The following is a 23,538-nucleotide window of genomic DNA, read 5'->3' as shown; positions in this document are numbered from 1 at the left end:
ACCACTTCTTTTGTGAGCCAGGGATGAAGTTTGCCTGGACTCAAATACTTCTCAGTGGGCATCTCCAACAATTTAGCCAGTACCACTTCTCTGGTGATTGTGGTTTTCCTCAGTTCCTCTAATCCTTCCATTTCCTGATTTATCACTACATCTAGAATGTTACCTGTTCCCTTTGATGCAAAATACCTACTCAATTCATCTGTCATGACCCAAAAGTTCTCAAAATTGGAGATGGGATATATCTCCAGAAACCTCTAGAATAAAGAATGCGGATATCTGTCAGCTAATGTTACTCATGCAGGGAAGTTTCAGTTCAAAGGATGTTCTGTGGTACTAAGTTTGGCACTTTGTGTGTTTCGAAAGGTCATTTCCCCAGTCTTGTTGGACATTAAAGGGACTGCTCAACCAATCTCATCATAATGACACTGAAAAAGGACATAATTGCGTACAATCAATGACAATCAACAATGCTGTCTGGATCCAGGCACAATTTATAAGGACAATTGCATATTTGCAGCTTTTGGCCCTGACATTTCTCAAGGCATCTTTCTAATTCATGCTATTGGGAAGGACATTGGCCCCAACATGGTTCAGGTGGAGACAGTCCTTTTGGTCAGATCCTACTTCCAACACGGTACCACGCTGCATGAACTGGAACTCATGTGACTAGCTTTCATTTTGATCGTTAACAAAAGGGGAGTATAGCTTGGAAAACATAGGAACATCTAGCAAGCAGTGCAGAGATACCGTATTACAAAGAAACATTTTTTAAAAAGCTTGAAAGCAATAAATTACTACAGAGCAATAATACGATCCAAATCTTTATTGAAGACTGAGGAAAGCTTGACAAAATCAAGGGAATGCTGTAGAGTCTAATTCACTCTACTGTAATTCTGTTTCAAACAGCATTCATGAATAAAAGAATAAATGTTACAGAAACAGAAAAAAATTTGAAGCAACATCACAATAATACACATTTAATAGCAATAGGGTTAAACCAGCAAAATGAGAAGAGTTACTATTCTCCAGCAGATTGAAGGCCAGAGATGAACAATACAGAACACAAGAAGATGTGACTTCATGAAGTGACAGCTCTTATAGCACAGCATTACCCTAAAATCAAACATGAGGTGTAGATACAGTGCACCGTTACAGAGTTGTGGGGAAGAAAGAGGTTGCTCACTGAAAGACCTTAATGTGATTGGGGATGCAATGAACTAGTGGTATTATTGCTGGACTGTTAACCCAGATAATCTTCTGGGAGTGTGGGTTCAAATCCCACCATGGCAGATGGTGGAATTTGAATTCAATAAAACATCTGCAATTAAGAATCTAATGATTAGAATGAACCCATTGTCGATTGTAGGGGAAAATCCCATCTGGTTCACTAATGTCCGTTAGGGAAGGAAACTGCCATCCTTACTTGGTCTGGCCTACATATGACTCCAAACCCACAGCAATGTGGTTGACTCTGAACTGCCCGCTGGGTAATAAATGCTGCCTAGGCAGCGACACCCCCATCCCATGAATGAATAAAGATGATTCAGAAATCTCCTTTGGAGAAGGATAACTGAGGTAGTTATAGCGCAGGTTCGTGATCTAGTGATAGTTTAGGATTCATTATGGACTTCCAACTGAATTTAAGCTTGATTTGAGTGCACTGTTATCATGGCTGAAGAAGCAGAATTTAGTCATGTGACTACACGTTATATTTTTGGTGGAATAAAGCTCCGATCAACAATTACCATTGGTTAGAAACTGAACTGAACTCGCTGCTGTGGTAACAAGAATATGTCAGAGGCTCGGAATTCTGCAGTGAGAACTCACCTCCTGACTCCCCAAAACCTGTCTACCGTCTACAGGGCACACATCAGCAGTGCGATGAAACATGCTGCACTAGCCTGGAAAAGTGCAGCTCCAACACTCCAGAAACTTGAGGCTATCCAGCACAAAGCAGCCCACTCAATGGGCACCATCAGTTAGGTCAGTTGGTTGGACGACAGGTTTGCAAAGCAGAGTGGTGCCAGCAGTGCGGGTTCAATTCCTGTACTGGCTGAGATTACCATGACGGACTCTTCCCCGCTAATTTTCCTCTCACCTGAGGCATGGTAATCCTCAGGTTAAACTAACATCAGTTGTCAGTAGACAAACCTGCACCTTGACAAACACTAGGGATTCAGGGTTTTGTTTGTTACCAGTTTAAAATTATTGTCATGCATCAAATCTCTGTTGAGTTTCTTTGGATAGTTGGTTCTTGATCAAGCCACATGTGACAGATATACTGAACAAAAACAAAGTTGCTGGAAAAGCTTAGCAGGTCTGGCAGCATCTGTGAAGTAGAAAACAGAGTTAACGTTTCAGGTCCGGTGACCCTGAGGAAGGGTTAACTCTGAAGCGTTAACTCTGTTTTCTCCTTCACAGATGTTGCCAGACCTGTTGAGCTTTTCCAGCAACTCTGTTTTTGTTCCTGATTTACAGTATCTGCGGTTCTCTCAGTTTTTATGACAGATATATTGTACTGGGGTTTTAAGTTGATTACCTCAATCTGGAGGCTAGAAGAATTGAATCTGATATGAATAGGGATTCTTGATCTAGATGGGAGGCTATGTATCTCACAGTGACTATGAGGCTGTATGTATTACACAGGCAGAAGGTCCCTCACCGTTCCCTCCTGCAGTTTAGTTTGAGAATGGTCAAATTCTGCATACAGGCTGAAAATGGAAGAAGAATAAAATACTCAAACACTTTCAGAACCTCAGTTACATGTGCTTATTGAAATCTGCCAACTTAGGACAAGAACTAATAACCAAGAATGTACTGCATTCAAAGCCATCTAGAACAAAATCTCAGTGAGCATATGACATGAAGAGAGCCTCACACCAAATTCAGAAGAGGACCATCAATTTAGCAGCGCTACGGAGAGTGCGAGAAGTTGAAAATCAATCCCGTCATTTTTGTTTATTCAATAACTGAGGCTCATAATAAATTCTCTGCTGCATTTTGTTTCTGCTTAACAAAATAAGATGTACACACAGTCACACAAAGTCAATTAAAAGTAAGTTTCTACTTAGATGATTAAAGGACTTGAGGCATTAATCTTGTCACTTTCCTATATTGAGTAGGAAAGAAAAAAAACATGTATATCAAGATATCTTGTTGTAGCAGATCTCTAATCAGGTCTTGTCTGTGTCCAAAATTAAATCTACAACCCAAGCAGATAATATTTAATTGCAGTGATAAAGGAACAATTAAACACAAACATTGTTATTTATGTGTTGAAATTACTTGAATGTTGTATTTAATAATCTAAATACTTAAGTAAAAGAAAAAAAAGAGTCTTTGTCAGCAGTTTCAAAGTAACTAGATTAACCGCTTTTCAAAAAGGATAAATTTTAAAGAAGTTTGTGAACTAAATTTGAAAGTCAGAACTCAATGATTTCCGGCCCAAGAAGATCTGCTCTAATCAATATGCATAATATTCCTCACAAAGAGCAGCATTAAAATCTCTAGGTGTGCCTGTCTTATACAAAATCAGAACTAGAAGGAGATTACATAGGGATTCACATAGTATAGGTAGCATTTTCCCAGTCCCAAAACAAATTGCGCATTGAAGAACTTGTTTGGAAAATAGGGCAAGATCAGCATTAAGGAGATGATCAATGTTGAGAGCAAAAAGTCCAATTCTTCAACCAAGTACTGTACAATGATTCAAGAGTCTCTCATTAAACAGCTGCAAAATAATTATTTCTAGTCATTTGCATGCATTATTGGTTAACCCTACCTAATTAATAATCAGTTTCCAATTCTCACCCACCAAATAAAAACGAGATGACGACATTTCTGATATGACAATTAAAAAAAGGTACATGGTGACTCTGGCTTACTGCTTGCTCCTTCTGATTTCCATTTTGGACAACAGTCACCAACATTTCAGGGTACAAACCCAAGGTGCATTGAGCACTTATTCCTCCAATGATGAACAATGGCATTAGACACACTCACTGCAACCTTGTGGCATGTGTCCGATCTATTTACAATATGGTTCTGAACTTTCATGTTGCAGTTTGGGGCCTTCTTTGGATTTTTAAAAATATTTTCATTCATTGGATGAGGGCACCATTGGCTAGGCCATCATTTATTGTCCAACCCAGAAGGCAGTTATGAGTCAACCACATTGGTGTGGGTCTGCAGTCACCTGACCAGGTAAGGATGGCAGCTTTCTTCCTTAAAAGGGCATTAGTGAACCAAATGGGATTTTCTGACAATGGGTTCATGGTCATCATAAATTCTTAAATCCAGATTAAACTCTTAATTCCAGAACACAGGTCCCCAGAATATTACTGGAGTCGCTGGGTTAATAGTCCAGTGATAATACCACTAGACTATCACCTCCCAACTGCTACCTTATGGTAATCAAGGGTTATGGGATAAAGACAGATGAACAGAGTTGAGGATTACCAAATCAACCATAATCTCACTGAATGGTGGAGCGGGCTTGATGGGACAAATGGCCTACTTCTGTTCTTACAGCTCAATGTTTCAAAAGGCGGAGGAAAGAGCTGTCTGCAGATGGATCAGCTGATCCATCAGAACCAGCAGCTGTAACCCAAATCTGAGAAACAGACTCTGAAAAGTAGCATCAAGCAGCCAAAGTACTTAACCTATTCCAGTTTCAAAATTCATCTGAGAATAAACATGCTAGATATCAGTCTATAATATACGTTGCTTTATGATTTGCTTTACTGAATTAATTGTAAGGTGCCCATCATTAACTGCATCTGGTCTATGTGCACTCACATATGCATGAGATTGAACATGTGCAAATGTATTATTTCAGAGTAAATATTACAGAATAAATAACATTTTAAGTTAAAGTAGCATCCTGCTGTTGGTTTGCACACTCAAGGTGTAAGAAAAGGCATCTCTTTCTGATTACAGCCAGCAAGAGTGTACTGAAATTCTACTCAAGACAGAAGGCTTGAAGTTAATGGAAGATTAGTATTTTGCAACATGTGAATCTCCTCAGTTCCACTGAGATCAAATTTGACTTATTTTTAATTACCCCTGAATGAGAATATGGTGAACAGCTCAAGTCTAGGCTGATGTGAAAAGTAGGTTATAAGAATCTTGATTAGACTGCATTTGGTGTACTGTGCTCTTTTTGGGGAAAAAAAAACAAGTTGTATATTCAGATAGTATGAACTACAGATGCTGGAAAATCTGAGATAACAAGGTGTAGAGCAGAATGAACACAACAGGCCAAGTAGCATCAGAGGAGCACGAAGGCTGGGTCTAGGCCTGAAACATCAGCCTTCCTACTCCCCGATATTGCTTGGCCTGCTGTGTTCATCCAGCACATCAGATCACAAAATATAACATGTGAGGCTTGAAAAAATAACTAATAATAATAAATTTTACTGCTTGTGTACTGTGGCCTTTAAGAAAGAGTTCAATAAGTATGTCTATCATAGAAATAAAAAGAAGTTCATCACCAAATTTCAGAAAACACAAATTATGCACATATAAAGTTGCCGAAGAGTCAGGCATGGATTCTGCATGATGGTCGCCCATCCTGTTGTACAATGTATTAAGTTATTCCCTTGGTTTGCAGGTATGACAATATAGCTTTTCTGCTATCAGTGCAATTTATTTATTTTTGCTAATTTTATGGTGTACTATTAGCTGCCAAAAAGACTGACAGCTCCCTATTTTCCAGAGATAATTCTTTTGAATAATGTTCATATATACCTATGTAGCATTGCCATCTCAGAGAGTGCAGTGAGAATTGTAAATACAGGAACTATTGTTGCTGTACTCAAATAAAAGAGATCAACACTTTTACAAAAGGTAGAAGTCTGAAGTAAGGAAAATATTCAACTTCATTAAGTTACATAATGCATTTTAGGTCTTTGGCTGTCAGTGACGGGAACAACAAAGGGGAACACCAGCCAGAGGTGAAACATATGAAACAGATTACAGGATGATTCAAGTATAACGCAGAGGTATACTGACTAGCAGAGTCCACAATTTGTTCTAATCTGTGCAAAATTAGCTATCTTCCAGGAAGAACAGGGATCGGACAGTATCATTGATCTTAGGCTCCCTGGTTTTGGGAGAATAATGAAATTGTCAAGATTTCAATTTTTGACCTCTCGTTCAATTGCTATAAAAAGTGTATTTATGAAGTTAATTATGGTTGACATCTTTCCCACTGATAATTTTAGCAGAAAGGAATCCAGCATGAGAACTGAGATTTCCCCTTGACTTTTTAAAAAAAGTATTATTTGCAGGAGGATTTTCATTCTCGAAGTACTGTCAGTAGTAATTACATATCTAAATAAAATGTAAAATATCCTTTTTGAAGAGCACTGTAATCATTCATTTGCTACACCGTAATTAGAACAGATGTGCTATTATACACTAATATCATCCCCTTCCTGTATGGCTAATCATAAGCAAGCCCTTGGAAATTCTCCCCTTTAACAGATGTCTAATTACTTTTTCCAACTGCCAGCAGCTAAAGTCGATAGTTACATTTCATACCATATATTTCTGTTATCTTCTAACTGGACATCTTGCTTTCAGCAGAAAATCATCTAATTCACAGGTCAAAATAGAACTTACTTCTGAATCATCAAACTTGGTAGATTCATAATTTTGTTCTTTACTATTTAAGCACATCACCAGTCTTCCATTCCTCCATTTTAATGTTGAACAATTTTTGTTTAAAGTTTAAAAAGCTGTCAAGGCTTGCAGTTATTATTAAGAGATTAGTGTAGGGAAAAAGAACACAACTCCTTGTTATGAGCAATAAGACAGTACATACTAATTTTCAATCCCTGCAAGCCTTGCCACAGAATGTATGTGTCAAACTGTGAAGCTCTCCAGTTCTACTGCCACCAAATTTGTTCTTTTTATCACCTCTGAATCAGAGTGTGTGTTTTGAACTGTCCTATATAAGTAGGAAAACAATGAATCTCTTTAACTGTTCTTTAAAATTAATATCAATGACTACATCTGTGGGAAATGCACCCAACTCCAGCTCCTTGAAAACCGCGTTAGGGAGCTGGAGCTGGAGCTGGATGAACTTCGGATCATTCGGGAGGCAGAGGGGGTTATTGAGAGGAGTTCCAAGGAGGTAGTCACTCCTCAGGTACAGGAAAAAGGCAGATGGGTTACGGTCAGGGGACGGAAAGGGAACCGGCAGGCAGTGCAGGGATTCCCTGTGGCCATTCCCCTCAACACTAAATATACCATTTTGGATACTGTTGGGGGGAACGACTTACGGGGGAAAGGAGTGGGGCACAGGTCTCTGGCACAGAGTCTGTCCCTGCTGCTCAGAAGGGAAGGGGCAAGAGGAGCAGAGCATTAGTCATTGGGGCCTCCATAGTTAGGGGGACAGATAGGAGGTTCTGTGGGGACGAGAGAGACTTATGGTTGGTGTGTTGCCTCCCCAGGTGCCAGGGTGCGTGATGTCTCTGATCGTGTTTTTGGGATCCTGAAAGGGGGAGGGGGAGCAGCCCCAAGTCGTGGTCCACATTGGCACCAACGACATAGGTAGGAAGAGAGATGGGGATTTAAGGCAGAAATTCAGGGAACTAGGATGGAAGCTGAGAGCTAGGACGAACAGATTTGTTGTCTCTGATTTGTTGCCCGTGCCATGTGCTAGTGAGGCGAGGAATTGAATAGAGAGAGGAGTTGAACATGTGGCTACAGAGATGGTGCAGGAGGGAGGGTTTTGGATTCTTGGATAATTGGGGCTGTTTCTGGGGTAGGTGGGACCTCTACAAGCAAGATGGTCTTCACCTGAACCAGAGGGGTACCGATATCCTGGGGTGGGGGGGGGGGGGCGCGGGGGGTGGAATTTGCTAAGACTGTTCAGATGGGTTTAAACTAATTCAACAGGGGGATGGGAAACAAGATTGTAGTTCGAGTATAGAAAAGGTTGAGAGTAGGGTGGTCCGAAATAAAGTTTCAGGGACGCAAGATGGCACCGGCAAGCAAGAAGTTGGTTTGAAGTGTGTCTACTTCAACGCCAGGAGCGTCCGGAATAAGGTGGGTGAACTTGCAGCATGGGTTGGTACCTGGGACTTCGATGTTGTGGCCATTTCGGAGACATGGATAGAGCAGGGGCAGGAATGGTTGTTGCAGGTTCCGGGATTTACATGTTTCAGTAAGAACAGAGAAGATGGTAAAAGGGGCGGAGGTGTGGCATTGTTGGTCAAGGACAGTATTATAGTTGCAGAGAGGATGTTTGGGGACTCGTCAACTGAGGTAGTATCGGCTGAGGTTAGAAACAGGAAAGGAGAGGTCACCCTGTTGGGAGTTTTCTATAGGCCTCCGAATAGTTCCAGAGATGTAGAGGAAAGGATAGCAAAGATGATTCTCGATAGGAGTGAGAGAGACAGGGTAGTAGTCATGGAGGACTTCAACTTTCCAAATATTGACTGGGAACACTATAGTTCAAGTACTATAGATAGGTCAGTTTTTGTCCAGTGTGTGCAGGAGGGCTTCCTGACACAGTATGTAGATAGGCCAACAAGGGGCGAAGCCACATTAGATTTGGTACTGGGTAATGAGCCCGGCCAGGTGTTAGATTTGGAAGTAGGTGAGCACTTTGGTGATAGCGATCACAATTCTGTTATGTTTACTTTAGTGATGCAAAGGGATAGGTGTATAACACTGGGCAAGAGTTATAGCTGGGGGAAAGGCAATTACAATGAGATTAGGCAAGATTTAGGGAGCATAGGATGGGGAAGGAAACTGCAGGGGATAGGAACATTAGAAATGTGGAGGTTATTCAAGGAAAAGCTCCTGTGTGTCCTAGATAAGTATGTACCTGTCAGGCAGGGAGGAAGCTGCAGAGCCCGGGAGCCGTGGTTTACGAAGGAGGTGGAATCTCTCTTCAAGAGGAAGAAGAAGGCTTATGTTAGGATGAGATGTGAAGGCTCAGTTAGGGTGCTTGAGGGCTTCAAGGTAGCCAGGAAAGACCTAAAAAGAGAGAGCTCAGAAGAACCAGGAGGAGACATGAGAAGTTGTTGGCGGATAGGATCAGGGTAAACCCTAAGGCTTTCTATAGGTATTTAAGGAATGAAAGAATGACGAAAGTAAGATTAGGCCCAATTAAGGATAGTAGTGGTATTGATCTTTAACTCGTCATTGTCTACAGGAATAGTGCCAGAAGACTGGAGGAGAGCAAATGTGGTTCACCTGTTCAAGAAGGGGAGTAGAGACAACCCGGGTAATTATAGACCAGTGAGCCTTACCTCAGTTGTTGGTAAAGTGTTGGAAAAGGTTATAAGGGATAGGATTTATAATCATCTAGAAAAGAATAAATTGATCAGGGATAGTCAGCACGGTTTTGTGAAGGGAAGGTCGTGCCCCACAAACCTTACTGAGTTCTTTGAGAAGGTGACCAAACAGGTAGATGAGAGTAAACCGGTTGATGTGGTGTATATGGATTTCAGCAAGGCGTTCGATAAGGTTCCCCACAATAGGCTATTGCACAAAATGCGGAGGAATGGAATTGTGGGAGATATAGCAGTTTGGATTGGAAATTGGCTTGCTGAAAGAAGACGGAGGGTGGTAATTGATGGGAAATGTTCATCCTGGAGACCAGTTACGAATGGTGTACTGCAAGGGTCGGTGTTGGGTCCACTGCTGTTTGTCATTATTATAAATGACCTGGATGAGGGCGTAGAAGGATGGGTTAGTAAATTTGCAGACGACACTAAGGTCGGTGGAGTTATGGATAGTGACGAAGGATGCTGTAGGTTGCAGAGGGACATAGATAAGCTGCAGAGCTGGGCTGAGAGGTGGCAAATAGAGTTTAATGCAGACAAGTGTGAGGTGATGCACTTTGGTGGGAGTAACTGGAAGGCAAATTACTGGGCAAATGGTAAGATTCTTAGTAGTGTAGATGAGCAGAGAGATCTTGGTGTCCATGTACACAGATCCTTGAAAGTTGCCACCCAGATTGACAGGGCTGTTAAGAAGGCATACAGTGTTTTAGCTTTTATTAATAGAGGGATCGAGTTCCAGAACCAAGAGGTTATGGTGAAGCTGTACAAAACTCTGGTGTGGCCGCACTTGGAGTATTGTGTACAGTTCTGGTCACCGCATTATCAGAAGGATGTGGAAACTTTGGAAAGGGTGCAGACGAGATTTACTAGCATGTTGCCTGGTATGGAAGGAAGGTCTTACGAGGAAAGGCTGAGGGACTTGAGGCTGTTTTCATCAGAGAGAAGAAGGTTGAGAGGTGACTTAATTGAGACATATAAAATAATCAGAGGGTTAGATAGGGTGGATAGGGAGAGCCTTTTTCCTGGGATGGTGATGGCGAGCATGAGGGCACAAAGTTTTAAATTGAGGGGTGAAAGATATAGGACAGATGTCAGAGGTAGTTTCTTTACTCAGAGAGTAGTAAGGGAATGGAACGCTTTGCCTGCAAGAGTAGTAGATTCGCCAACTTTAGGTACATTTAAGTCGTCATTGGACAAGCATATGGACGTACATGGAATAGTGTAGGTTAGATGGGCTTGAGATCGGTATGACAGGTCGGCACAACATCGAGGGCCGAAGGGCCTGTACTGTTCTATGTTCTATGTTCTATGTTCTATGTTATGTATTCCATCTATGTAACATTGAAACTACTTGCACTAACGTAAATGCTACCAAAAGACAGGCCGAAATGACCAAATACAACTGACGTGATCAAATTGCTCGCTTTCTCTTTTGCACACATTATAAGCGGTAGATTGTGTATGAAGGTTTATCACGACTCAACAGGAACATATCTATGAACAGTGCTTTTTGAATTTTCTAACTTACGTCTTAATGCATGGGTGGGGAGCTTCTAGAGTGGCCAGTAATGTTGGATGGATTTAGGGGAACATCTTGAGATTGGTTGTAAATTTTTGTCCTTCCATAAATTTCCCCTACATATTTGGACATAAAATTTCTTAATTCAAGTTTCAGTTCCAGACATATATCGTCTCATGATAGTCTTTACGTAGATTTAGACAGAGGCAATCATAAAATGTTCATTAGAATTAGAGAGTACTCCTACAGTATGAATACATGGTATGAGTTAACAAAGTTTGAATTTAATATATTTTGATGTTATAATGTGTCAATTGCACCAACAACAAATATTGTGGATCAGGTCAAACGGCTAAGTTCTAACATCCGTCCTACAGTATCTCTGCATGTAAGGTTAAGTGCTATGATTTTTTTTCCTACAGTGCAGAACTTCATGCAATAACTACATATTGTGGAGATGGATCATGCAACTAATTGAATAGGGGTCACAAAAGCAACGGGGTTATAATAGCCCAGGAAGCTGCACCATTGATCCATGTTGCTCTGTAGGAACGAGTTCAAATGTCACTGTTGATAAACGAAATCAGTCTGCAGAGTGTGTGTGTCCTTGTGAGTCCAAGAGGATCTGTAAATTAATGGAAGTACATGGTTGCCAGAAATTAGACTTCTTGTGAGCTGGGAGTGAGGTGCAGTTGCCACATGTTCAGCATAGAGCAGACTAGCAGTCCACAACCTCAAAGCAAAATGCATGAAGGTGTATAAGAAGCAGAATTTTAATCAGATGCATGAAGACCCCAGTACCAGGATAAAGTTGTTACTAGCAGGACTAGTATTTGGCTCTTTTGCCAGAGATATGGTCTCTTAATTGGTTTCCAAAACACAGGGCCAGCCGCTCTGGCACTTCAGCAGAGCTATTCAGAAAGCTGGCCACTGCTGAGGAAAGCAGGGCACTGTGGGATCAATGTGGTATACTGCATCCACTGTACCCGGTGCGGCTTCCTCTACATTGGGGAAACCAAGCGGAGGCTTGGGGACCGCTTTGCAGAACACCTCCGCTCAGTTCGCAACAAACAACTGCACCTCCCAGTCGCAAACCATTTCCACTCCCCCTCCCATTCTCTAGATGACATGTCCATCATGGGCCTCCTGCACTGCCACAATGATGCCACCCGAAGGTTGCAGGAACAGCAACTCATATTCCGCCTGGGAACCCTGCAGCCTAATGGTAGCAATGTGGACTTCACCAGTTTCAAAATCTCCCCTTCCCCTACTGCATCCCTAAACCAGCCCAGTTCGTCCCCTCCCCCCACTACACCACACAACCAGCCCAGCCCAGCTCTTCCCCCCCACCCACTGCATCTCAAAACCAGTCCAACCTGTCTCTGCCTCCCTAACCGGTTCTTCCTCTCACCCATCCCCTCCTCCCACCCCAAGCCACACCCCCAGCTACCTACTAACCTCATCCCACCTCCTTGACCTGTCCGTCTTCCCTGGACTGACCTATCCCCTCCCCACCTCCCCACCTATACTCTCTCCACCTATCTTCTTTACTCTCCATCTTCGGTCCGCCTCCCCCTCTCTCCCTATTTATTCCAGTTCCCTCTCCCCATCCCCCTCTCTGATGAAGGGTCTAGGCCCGAAACGTCAGCTTTTGTGCTCCTGAGATGCTGCTTGGCCTGCTGTGTTCATCCAGCCTCACATTTTATTCACTGTGGGATCTTGGACAGGTTGGATTAAAAAGTTTAAAAAAAACATCAAAAATTCACAAGCTGAGAGTCAGAGGTGAAATCCCTCCTAGGATGTTGTTGGAACTGCATCAGGAAACTGATACAACCTAATTTCCTGCAATGGTACTGGCCCACGAATCCCAGCCAACCTCCTAGGATCCAGTAAAATTCAAATCTATTTCTAATCAGCAGAGTTTTAAAATGGGAGTTCAGGCTTTTAGGAGTTAAATTACTAAACATCTTTTCATGCAAACGGTGATAGAAGTTTAGAACACGCTTCAGTGACTGCAATGGACAGCAAATCAATTGTCAAAACTACAACTGAAATGTATTTTAACTGATGGTACTGAGGGATATGGTGTAATGTTGAGTATGTGGAGTTCAGTTGCAGATCAGCCATGATCCTGCTGAATACTCAAACAGACTTAGTCGGATGAATGACCCAATTCTTTTCCTATGTTCCAAAGTTCCAATTTAACAGCACAAAATAACCATTAAATCTGTAACTAAATAGGATGCATTTTTAAAACTGTTAGTCAAACACTTTACATGCAGCACTTCCACATTATGGGCAATATAAGCAATTGTAATTTGAACTCGACAATAACTAATGCCTTGGAAAAAAAAGAGTCCTTCATCTAAAATTAAAAGGTGTAAGAACCACAGAATGAGATAAATCCGTAATAAACAAAAAAGTAATCAGTAATGATGAAGATTAAATGACCAGATTATTGTAAAATCCCTCATGTTGGCTAATATCCAATTCAGGGAAGGCTCACTGCTCCAATACCTGGAATGAGCAGATTGTTTTATGAGGAGTGGTTGGACAGACTAGGTCTATTTCTGCTAGAGTTTGGAAAACTAAGAGGTGATGTAATGTGTAGGGTCTTGTAGTATTTTGAAGGTGGTGGAGGATATGAAATGGATGTCTATACTTGCAGAAGTAAGTGTTATTGTTTAAAAGTAAAGGTGTTGTTCATTTATGATGGACATGAGGATTGACAGAGAGTGTCTTTGGAACTTCCTTCAACAACAAAAAAAAGCAAGAATAGGCTTTAAATATGTTTAAGGCAGATGTATCTTGACAAGCGAGTGAAGAAAAAATGTTTTTAGGATTAGGCAAGGGGCATGGGGAGAAATCAGCATGAATTTATGAATTATAGAGTCAAGTGACATTCTCCTGTCTCCGGCTTGAATGTTTGTATAAAATATAGGGAAATGCGACATCCTTGTTGAGTTGGTCTATTTGACTCAAAACTCTCACTAATACATGTTTAAGTCCTCTAAGAATGATCTAGCAAGACAGTCAGTTGACTGAAGTAGAACAGCAAGTGAATTAACTCATTTAGCAATGACTATTTCATAAATGGACACTACATGATGGCATTACCAACATGCTAGCAACTCATGAATAAATAGTTCACCTTACTGTGTAAATTCCCAACCTGTGTTGCCATCATAAAATGTTCTGTCAGAAACACATCATAGATACTGCTCTGAGAATTCAAATAAAACCTAGAATGAAAAGAAAATTCTGCGCATTGAAAATCATGTGTTATACAGAACAACCTATCGTACTTTAAGATTAATTATTCCCACTACCTCGCTAACATTAGAAAATACTTCCAACAACTAGAGATTTAGGCTCCATAATTCTCATTCAAAATCCCTTCATTTTGCTTTTACTCATTTTGTAATTACAAGTATTTTATAGTCCTTTTAAATTTAATCTATTTGGCCATTGCTTCAGTGTAAACTTTTACTTTCTGCTCTGTAGCATTGTAACATGCTCTGAAATGTTTTCCTATCAGATGAAATGTTGTACAAACACAAAGTTCTGTCATTTGATAGCAGCAAGGTCGTCCATTTATCTTAGCTTGCCATGTCACCAAATCTGACCACCAACCTGTCAAGACTATGTAGACAATGACAGTGCCCCAAGGTCCCACATTAAATAGAGGTATGGACACAATTGTACCACTATACATTTTCTAATTCCAATAGCAATGGAGAATTGGCATCAGAAACAAGGCTGTGAACCTGAGAGTCCTCAGTCAAGAATCTGCGCACATGAAATAGATGAATGAAGATCACTGGATATCTGAGTTGTGACAAACGTGGCTATGGGTAGCAGTATCTGTGATAGAGCACTCATTTCCCAGAGACCCTCTGCTTACCTCAAACGGCAAAGGGGCTTTAAAGAAAGGGTGCTGAAACAATAGACCCTGCTCTTTCTGGGAAAAATATCTTGCTGGGTCATCAACCTCATGGTTAAAAAAAAACATTGAAAATTTTGCAACAGGGAGTGTTGGAGTATTAGTGGGTAATTTCATGAGTGACCATTCTGAAAGAAGAACTAAAGTCAAGTCATGTGAGTCAATGACACTCAGTTGACATCACTGTGAGACCCACTTTCTTGGAAAGAGGAAGTCAAAGGAACATGCAGAGAGATACACGTACGACTGGAAATATACAACTGACATGATGCTCATAAGGATAGGATCTTGCAGGCATTGCCTGAACACACCAGTTGTGTAACTAAAAGGCTCATGACTTTACACCTCCAGCTCAGTTGTACTCAATAGCTACACAGTCATCAAGTGCTTATGCTTGATTTTTGACCTGATGAGGATGTCAAGGAAAGAAAGTTTTTGTTTGATGAAGTCTTTACTTGCATTCAAAAAAACTTCAGTGCCAGAGTTAGCCTTGATTCCAATCTCTGGAGATGAATGACTGGCAACAATGGCATAGGAAAAGCCAGTGTAAATAGTGTCTTCCTGCTGACAAAGCGTGCTCAGCACAATCACGTCTTAATAAACATTGTCTTCCACCAGAAGGGCAAATATAAAAAGAAACTACACGCAGGATTCTTGTATCAAAGCACCATTCCTCCTTGATTATAAGGGTTGATGCGTGGTGGATGATATTAACCTACTCAATTGGTATTGAACATCCATCACACATAGGAGATGTAAGAAACAAGAGGTCCAAGAGGAAAAACAATTACTGCCTCGGCCATAAAGCAGTCCGGCTGAAAAGAGGAATTCCAAAAACATTCTGGAAAGTCTCCCCATTCCCAATTCACTTTCTGAACAGTGGGATCAAATCAAGTCAGCTGTATTAGACGCCTGTGTCCACGCCATTGGATTCAAGCATCATCATCACCAGGTCAAGTTTGACAAAAACCAGAAGAAATGTGTGACCTCCTGACATAAAAATCAAAGGGAATGGGCTTCTCTCCCTGGGAGAACAATCCCAGGTCACGAGTCAAGATGGAAAAGTTGACCAAGAGGTCCACATTAATAAATAAAAACACACATTAAGTAATAGAAACATAGTGCACGGGGTATAATTGTAAGCATTATACTTTACAGCATATATCACTTCAATAATAACGTAAATAAAATTTACCAGCAGAGAAGCTTCTCACTCCTTTCCACGATCAGAAAATGCTGTTTAAAGATAAGCCTGGAATACAAAAGAGATCCAACAGCAGCTTGATTGCTGTGGCATGAAACTCTCCTGAAACTACCAGGGCCATTAGTAGACCAATGTCAAATGAACAAAATCCCCTTCATTTGCAGAATGGTGTTTTTCTTCTTAAGGATGACAATGACATCTGTCAAAGCTAGAAAGAGCATTTTCAGCAATTCCTCAACCTTGATTCTGCAGTGGCAAATTATATTTCGAGGCAAACCTCCAGCACTCTCTGGTGGAATCTGTTGTAAAACACCACTGATGGGAGAGCTACAACAAGAAATCCAACTGGTATAAAGCAACAAAGCCTGTAGACTTGATAATGCTCCAGCTGTAATCTTCAAAATTGTTGGATCAATGCTCACTTTAAAATTTCACACAGTCATCCTAAGGATTTGGGAGGAAGAATAACTAACTACCAGCTACTGACTTCAGGACAATGACACATTTTAATAATCTTCCAGATGTGAGATAAAAATCATGCAGTATAAAATACATTACTATTGCTGTTGTACATGACAGGGAATAAAGTTCACATACATTCTCCTCAACCACTTAGCTATTTTGGTGACGACATCCTGCCAGAGACAATCTGTGGCTTTAGGCCTTTCCCAGGGGAGCCATTAACATAAATTTTTATTTCCAGGTAAATCCAAGAAAAATAAATTCCATTACAACTCTCGGAAACTTTCATTTCATTCATTAGCCTGCCCAGTTCTGTGGATTGTTCTCCAGAGACTTGGAAAGCCAAGAAATTTCATCACTATCCTCCAACTACTGCATGATGAACCAACTCTAACTATTTTGAGTGAGAAATCTGAATACCTGGACTGGTGTCAAGCAAGGCTATGTGATAGCCCTATTTCTTGTAAAATTTACCCAAAAGTGAAGTTCACCTCAAAGATCAACTGTCCTCTGGTATGAGAATTAAGTGCCACCTAGTTGGAAGATTCTTGTATGTAAGTCCACTCAAAACTGAAGTTTACGCTCACATATACGCAGATGACTTCAGTATCATTGCCCATTATGGACCAGGTATATTTGAAAACTACCTGCAGTAGCTATGGATTATCAACTTTTGACTTCTATCATCTGGTTTTGATGCCCGGGGGCTTTCAAGGGCTTTTCTTTTTATTTAGAAAGCAAAAAGCACTGACGCAAGATGAGCACAGTGACCATCTAGCCAAAGGTTCAGCCAGTTCATGAAATCATCTGCAAACAAGACCCAGGCTGACCTGAAACAAGTCAATCAAATTTATACCTTCTGTTTAATTTATACATTTCTGAACATTTCAAATAATTGGATGGAAATCTCCAGCAGACTGTCGAAGTTGCACATGAAAATAATGAAACCAAAGACTAGAATACACAAAGGAATTGAATTTCACACAAAATAATTTCAGCAGAGAGAGGTCAATTGAATCAAAACTGTTGAAGGGAAAGGCTTGCTCTCTCCTTCAGGTTATGAGAAACTCTTAAAGAATAGCACCCAGTTATACAGTAAATTGAAGAAACTTCCATTCACCAAAGAACTTACAAATATCTACAAATTTTTGCCGCTGCTGAGGATAAGGGACAACTATGCAAATTGTGGTCTCAGGTTACAATCTTCCACCTCAAGTACTCAAAGGATTGATTTAAAGCTTCTCATTCCTTATTTTCCTTTTTGTACTGGACAATCTCCCATTTTAAAATAAACCTCTGGTGTATGTTTGTTTGATATTTTATCTTATGATATTTTCCCATGATCAGAAAATGATAAAATTCCTCTTTTTTTCAACTCAAGAGGTCCTTGTACTTGGTTTCTAAGAATGTAACTAATACAATGATTTAATAGAAATGCAACGTGGCTGTGTGCTAAAAATAATCTAACATCTTTGTTTCAGCCAATGAAGGAGGGTTGAAAAGGGTGAGACTGTTAGTACAGCAAACTTTGTTTTATCTAGCAGCTACAGGAGCAGGAGTGTACCCACTGTTCAACAGGTCTGCTTTGATTGATTAATGTTAAAACACACACTAAGTAATAGCAATGTAATGCAAAAAAATACACACTCTCGATAAGCCAACAAAAATTATATACCTGAAATAGCAGAAGTTCACTGTATTATCATGATCTCTGCGATGTCAGTGTCGTTAGCTGAAGGTGAGAGTGAGAAGCTTCTTTGCTGGTAAATTTTATTTAAGTTATTATTGAAATGATGTATGCTGTAAGTAAAGCATAATACTTACAATTATACCCCCTGCACTATGTTTCTATTACTTAATGTGTGTTTTTATTTATTAATGTGGACCTCTTGATCAATTAGAATATTTGATCAACCGGTACACTCCTGCTTCCACAGGTACCAGTTAATGAAAAGTATGCTGAATTTTGAAGGGGTTAATTGACATCACAAGATAACCTCTGCCCAGCAGAATATAGTATATTCTTCCAGGGAATTGCCAATCGGTTCTGTGTGTGTCCTAAAAGTTCTGCGTGTTTTTCATGTATATAGTGTTATCGTACAGTTCTTGGTAATGACAGCATGTATTTAAAGTATTAATGTGTACTTAATCTTAAATTGAGCCTGTTTGTCTCATGAGATGGGTATTTCCAATGTAATGTGTAATAAACCTATTTCTTATTCATCACAATTTAGACTTTCTTCTTCTTAGGAGCTTGAATAAGCATTCTTCTCAACATGGTATTATTAGATTTGAATGATAGCAGACAAGAGGATGGGTGGCTGTGAATATAGCCGAGGAATTCCCAAAATGGTTCCAGCAGATAAAATATACCCAACACGGCAGAATTAAGGTCCTCCATCTTCTCATATTCTAAAAGGGGATCCAGAGTGCAAAATTTCCAACTTCTTTCCTTCTCTACTACATAATTAAGATGTTTAACCTCAAAACATGATGCAGATTATTGAAAATGTCACCATTTTGGAAGATTCATTGTAGCTCCTCCCAGTGCTTCCACACTTCGAGAGTTTTGGAGAGAGTCTTTGTAACATTTTCTTTAAACTTCCGCGGAACATGAGCCATTCATCTCTTTTCAGCTCATAGTAATACATGTAATCTTTTCTGTTCTGCAGAAGACTTGGCTTATCCTTGAATGTTGCCGAAACAAAATTCATATCAACCCAGATCTGGGCCACTCAGATAATCCACATCCATATACGTTGAAGGAGATACTCTGGATTGGATTGAGCACTTTCCATGTCTTGGTAGTCACCTCTCACAAATGGTTATCAATAGACAAGAGTCTGCAACACCACGCCAATGTTCCAGATCATCCTGCTACAACCTACAGCACTGAGTATTTGACAAAAAAACCCAAAAGTCAATTAAAGTCCTGGGGTATTGAGCCATTGTCGTCACAACACTCCTGTAATGTGGTGAGACCTGGACTGCGTACCAAAGACACAAGTGTGCCAGAGAAATTTTACCAGTGATGACTTCCCTGCATTCTCCTGATTCAATGGGACAACCATCAAACCAATACCACTACACTTTTTTTAAAGCTAGCCGTACAAATATTCTAGTAAAATACCCAGAACACCGACGACAATGGATTGGATATTGCATCCAGAAGGCTGAAAAACAAACAAACAAACCAAACAAATAGGTCCTGTTTTCTCAACTCTAAATGGACTTGGAAACAAAGTTTTAGCCAATTGACAGGGTCACCACTTCTGTGAAAAGATTCAACCTACGTCTCTAAATAGAGAGAAGAGTAGTGGGGAATCTTGGAGTATAGGAAACAGATAAACAAAAATCTCTAAAAGTAACAACACACATTAATAAATCTACTAAGAACAATACAGATAAAACACTAAATTGTAAAAGAATAGATTGAAAGCTGAGAAATTACGTTAATGTGTGACAGACCATAAAATTGACAGCAGACAGTGCTGAGCGAAGGTATGGTTTCTATGATAAAAAAGGGTAGGTGCAAAAATGATTTGATGTAATAAAGAATAAAAAACATCTTATAAATTCAGAAAATAACTTGTTTAAAAAAAAACCAAACTGTTCAGGGATGATATTATAGATCTCTGGTCTGGTTGGGACTTGAAACCAGGTTTCCTGCTGCAAGAGTACGAATGCTGCCACTACACCACAAGGGTGCCCCCAGAAAGCCCTGCAATATATAATGGCTTTCATGGCCACCAGGTGTTTCAATGTGCTTTTACAGATAATGAAGTAGTTTTGAAATGTAATGGAACTTATCTAACTTTTCTAATGTAGGAAACCAGAAATGAGCGATTGTGCTGATCATGACTGTTTTTTAGAAAAGAGAACACTGAGCATGGAGCTGATAGAGATATTTAAGTTGATAAGAAGGTAGACAGAGAGAAGATAATCTCAATTGATGGGGACGCCAAATCTAGAGCCCCATAAATCTAACATTGGATTTATTAGTGACAATGGGAAATGTTTTTACCCAGAGAATGATTAAAATGTGGAATCTGCAATATAACTGATGTAACTACTTTTGGTAATTTAAGGACCAGCTAGACAAAACACATGAAGGAAAAAGGAGTGGAAGAGAAGATTCAACGAAGAAGAGTGTAAGATTGTGTGGAACCTAAACATCAACATGGTCTAGCTAGGCTGAATGGCCTGTTTCTGTGTGAAAACGATCTGTCATGATTCTTCATTTTAAGGATGATATCCTTGTTTAGTAGGATTTGAAAGCACGTTTGTTTTGAGTGGCAAAAAATCACAATACTTGCTCCAGAATATTGTCAGTTCACTCACTGAGACAACATAGGTAAATTTTAGAGCTCACTGCCAAACATGCGTTTCGTTTGCTGGAATTTTCTTCTTGTAACTAATTACAGCACACGTTGGTGTGCATTTAAAGTGGCATTTTGACACAGCTCTGTGTCATCATTTTATCACTTAGCATTTACACATTGGTCCCAACTGTAGTCACAGATAGATATCGAAGCACACATTTTAGAAAGAGCACAGAAACAGATATAGGACCAAAAGCATCTAGACACAGCAACAACAAGCAAGATTGGCAATTATTTTTGGAAAAGTTCAGGCACAGAGAGCGAACAAGGTAATTGAGGAAGGGATGCAAAGTTGAACCAGAAACATTTCCACGATTTTAGTAAAAATATGACAGAATGGACTCAGAGTATATAGTGATAAAATTGATTCAAGTAAGTTTTGGAAGCATTAAAGACATATATCCAGGCGGAATGAACAACGACTTACTGTTTACTCCACCGTTTAAACGGTGGGAGGTGCGGGATTTCCGGGGGGAGGGTACTGATGCCAAACACGAGAGAAGTGCTTCAGAAGTGCAGGGGAAGGAAAGGGTATAAATGTAATAAAAACATTTACAAAACAAAAGGTGATTTCCAACACGTTATCATGTAAAGAAAAATAAAGTTTTTTTCAGATAAAGTATTAAAGCGATGTCAAACTGCATTGGAAGCTACAATTAAGAGTAGGACGGGGTAAAGGACACGCTGGGGAGACAGAAGCAATATGCATCGTTAAAACTTGCGCGTAACTGCAGAAAGACCTACCTGAGTGTGGAGTCAGGTCCTCCTCACTGATGAAGGTGCCAGGTAGAAAGTTGGCATGCCCACGGACCCGGGCTCCAGCTCCCAATGGTAGGACTGTGTCCCGTGTAGTTTAGCGCTCGGTATCCGCAGGCGCTCAGACACAATACAGTACTGCAGCTCCTCCACTGACGCTTTCTCCCAGATGTTTCCTCCCGATCCACGTGGTCCCAAAGGAAAGCAAATGACATCTGCGACCACCTTCCCCACGTTAAAATGAAGAATTTTGGTGCTGCCAGCCTAGCTAGAATGGCACCCTTCCTGAAAGCTGCTTTTCAACACTTTCTCCAGTCAGTTCGTTCGGATCTCTCCACATTCCCAGCACAAGTAGCAACTGCCCGACGAGAAAACTTTGAAGCAATCTCTCACAATCCAGGGAGAGGGCTTGCCGCAGCGCTCTATTTAACAGTGGAAATACAGACAGAAACTGAGCAGAGTTCCCAGTCACTGACAACATCCCAGCGGTACGTGGCAGAGGCAGACATTCGCGATCAAGTCCCGGCGCATAACTGCGTTCGAGACTGACTGCTACGTTTATTTTAAGTGATTCACATCACAACTTTCAAGACAAGGTGAGTATTTATCACATGGGGGACAGAGGCGAGCACATGACGGCCGGGACAGCTCGTTTCTACAAACTCTTAAAGCAGCGAGGAGGCAGCTCGGGTTAAAGGACTGAGCACTGCCGTGTTAAATTAAACCAGAAAGGTTCAATGTTCTGTTAGCTCCCATATCCGAATCATTTTCTTTTCTTTCCTCCCTTCCGAATGTTTGCTGTTTCACGTTCACTTTGACTATTTTTTTTGAGGACTTTAGGTATCTCTTCACGAATTTGTGCACAAAGCACTTTTAAAAAGTACTAAATAGGCTTCGAAACATTCCGCCAAACCACTGGATTATGAAAGGTGCTACATAAATGCAAATCGTTTCCCTCTGTCTCAACCTTTTCTAAAAAAATTCCAAGTTCAAAATCATTTACTTCTCGCTTCCGTGCCCTTCTACGTTTACCATCTAGTTTGAAAGTGGAAGAAAGTTTCCTTGTAGCCTCAAAGAGTTAAATTATGAGGAAAATTTAAACAATAATGTTTCATGGAATTTAGAAGGTTAAAGGGTGATTCAATAGGCAGTAGACACTAGGTGCGGGAGTACGCCATTCGGCCCTTCGAGCCAGCACCACCATTCATTATGATCATGGCTGATCATCCACAATCAGTATCCTGTTCCTGCCTTATCCCCATAACCCTTGATTCCACTATCTTTAAGAGCTCTATCTCTTTCTTGAAAGTATCCAGGGAGTTGGCCTCCACTGCCTTCTGGGGCAGAGCATTCCATATATCCACCACTCTCTGGGTGAAGAAGTTTTTCCTCAAGTCAGTTCTAAATGGCCTACCCCTTATTTTTAAACTGTGTCCTCTGATTCTGGATCAATTAGTTCGATCAATGTTTTCAAGATAATAAAGTGAGCAGATGAGACAGAAATTGGGAAACTGTTTTGGCTGGCTGAGGAGCCCAGAGATAGATTTCCTGTAAAATAGTGAGAGAAACCAGCAGAATGCATCAATTACTTTCTTCCCAGTGCTGGCATTGGGGACGCTGGAATATATGAACACCTATTATCTGAGTTGATGACGGGGACCCTGCTCAACATTCTCATTTCAGGCTCATTCCAGAGTCAATCTTGAGACAACAGCAGAAACTCTCATGGCCGATCACTAAATTTCTAGTAGAGTTTTGTTGAAAAGTGTAGTGAAATACATCAGACTTTATACACACAAAGTCAATCGGGTTTGACTATGACTGGAATTGACAGTATGACAGGTTGAAACGGTGATTGGTTCTGCAGTATGGCAGTGTTCCCTCAGGTCCAGGGGTTACAGATTGCATGCACATGGCAATTAAACCTCTCTCACAGTAGCCAGGCATATCCGCTAAAAGCAAAGACGTCT

General features: G+C 40.6%; 1 protein-coding gene across 1 annotated transcript in view; it reads right to left on the bottom strand.

Annotated features, from left to right (window-relative positions):
- Positions 1-22,085, bottom strand: part of kcnv1 (potassium voltage-gated channel modifier subfamily V member 1) — a 42,428-nt gene extending 20,343 nt beyond the window's left edge. Inside the window, exon 1 of the mRNA XM_048529821.1 lies at positions 21,557-22,085. The gene's annotated coding sequence lies outside the window, so the exon portion shown is untranslated. The remainder of the gene's footprint in view (positions 1-21,556) is intronic.
- Between the last annotated feature and the right edge of the window lie 1,453 nt (positions 22,086-23,538).

The sequence above is a fragment of the Stegostoma tigrinum genome, chromosome 5 (assembly GCF_030684315.1).
Source record: "Stegostoma tigrinum isolate sSteTig4 chromosome 5, sSteTig4.hap1, whole genome shotgun sequence".
Taxonomy (NCBI): domain Eukaryota; kingdom Metazoa; phylum Chordata; class Chondrichthyes; order Orectolobiformes; family Stegostomatidae; genus Stegostoma; species Stegostoma tigrinum.
Note: the sequence above shows the minus strand (reverse complement) of the source record. Positions and strands in the feature narration are given on the sequence as shown.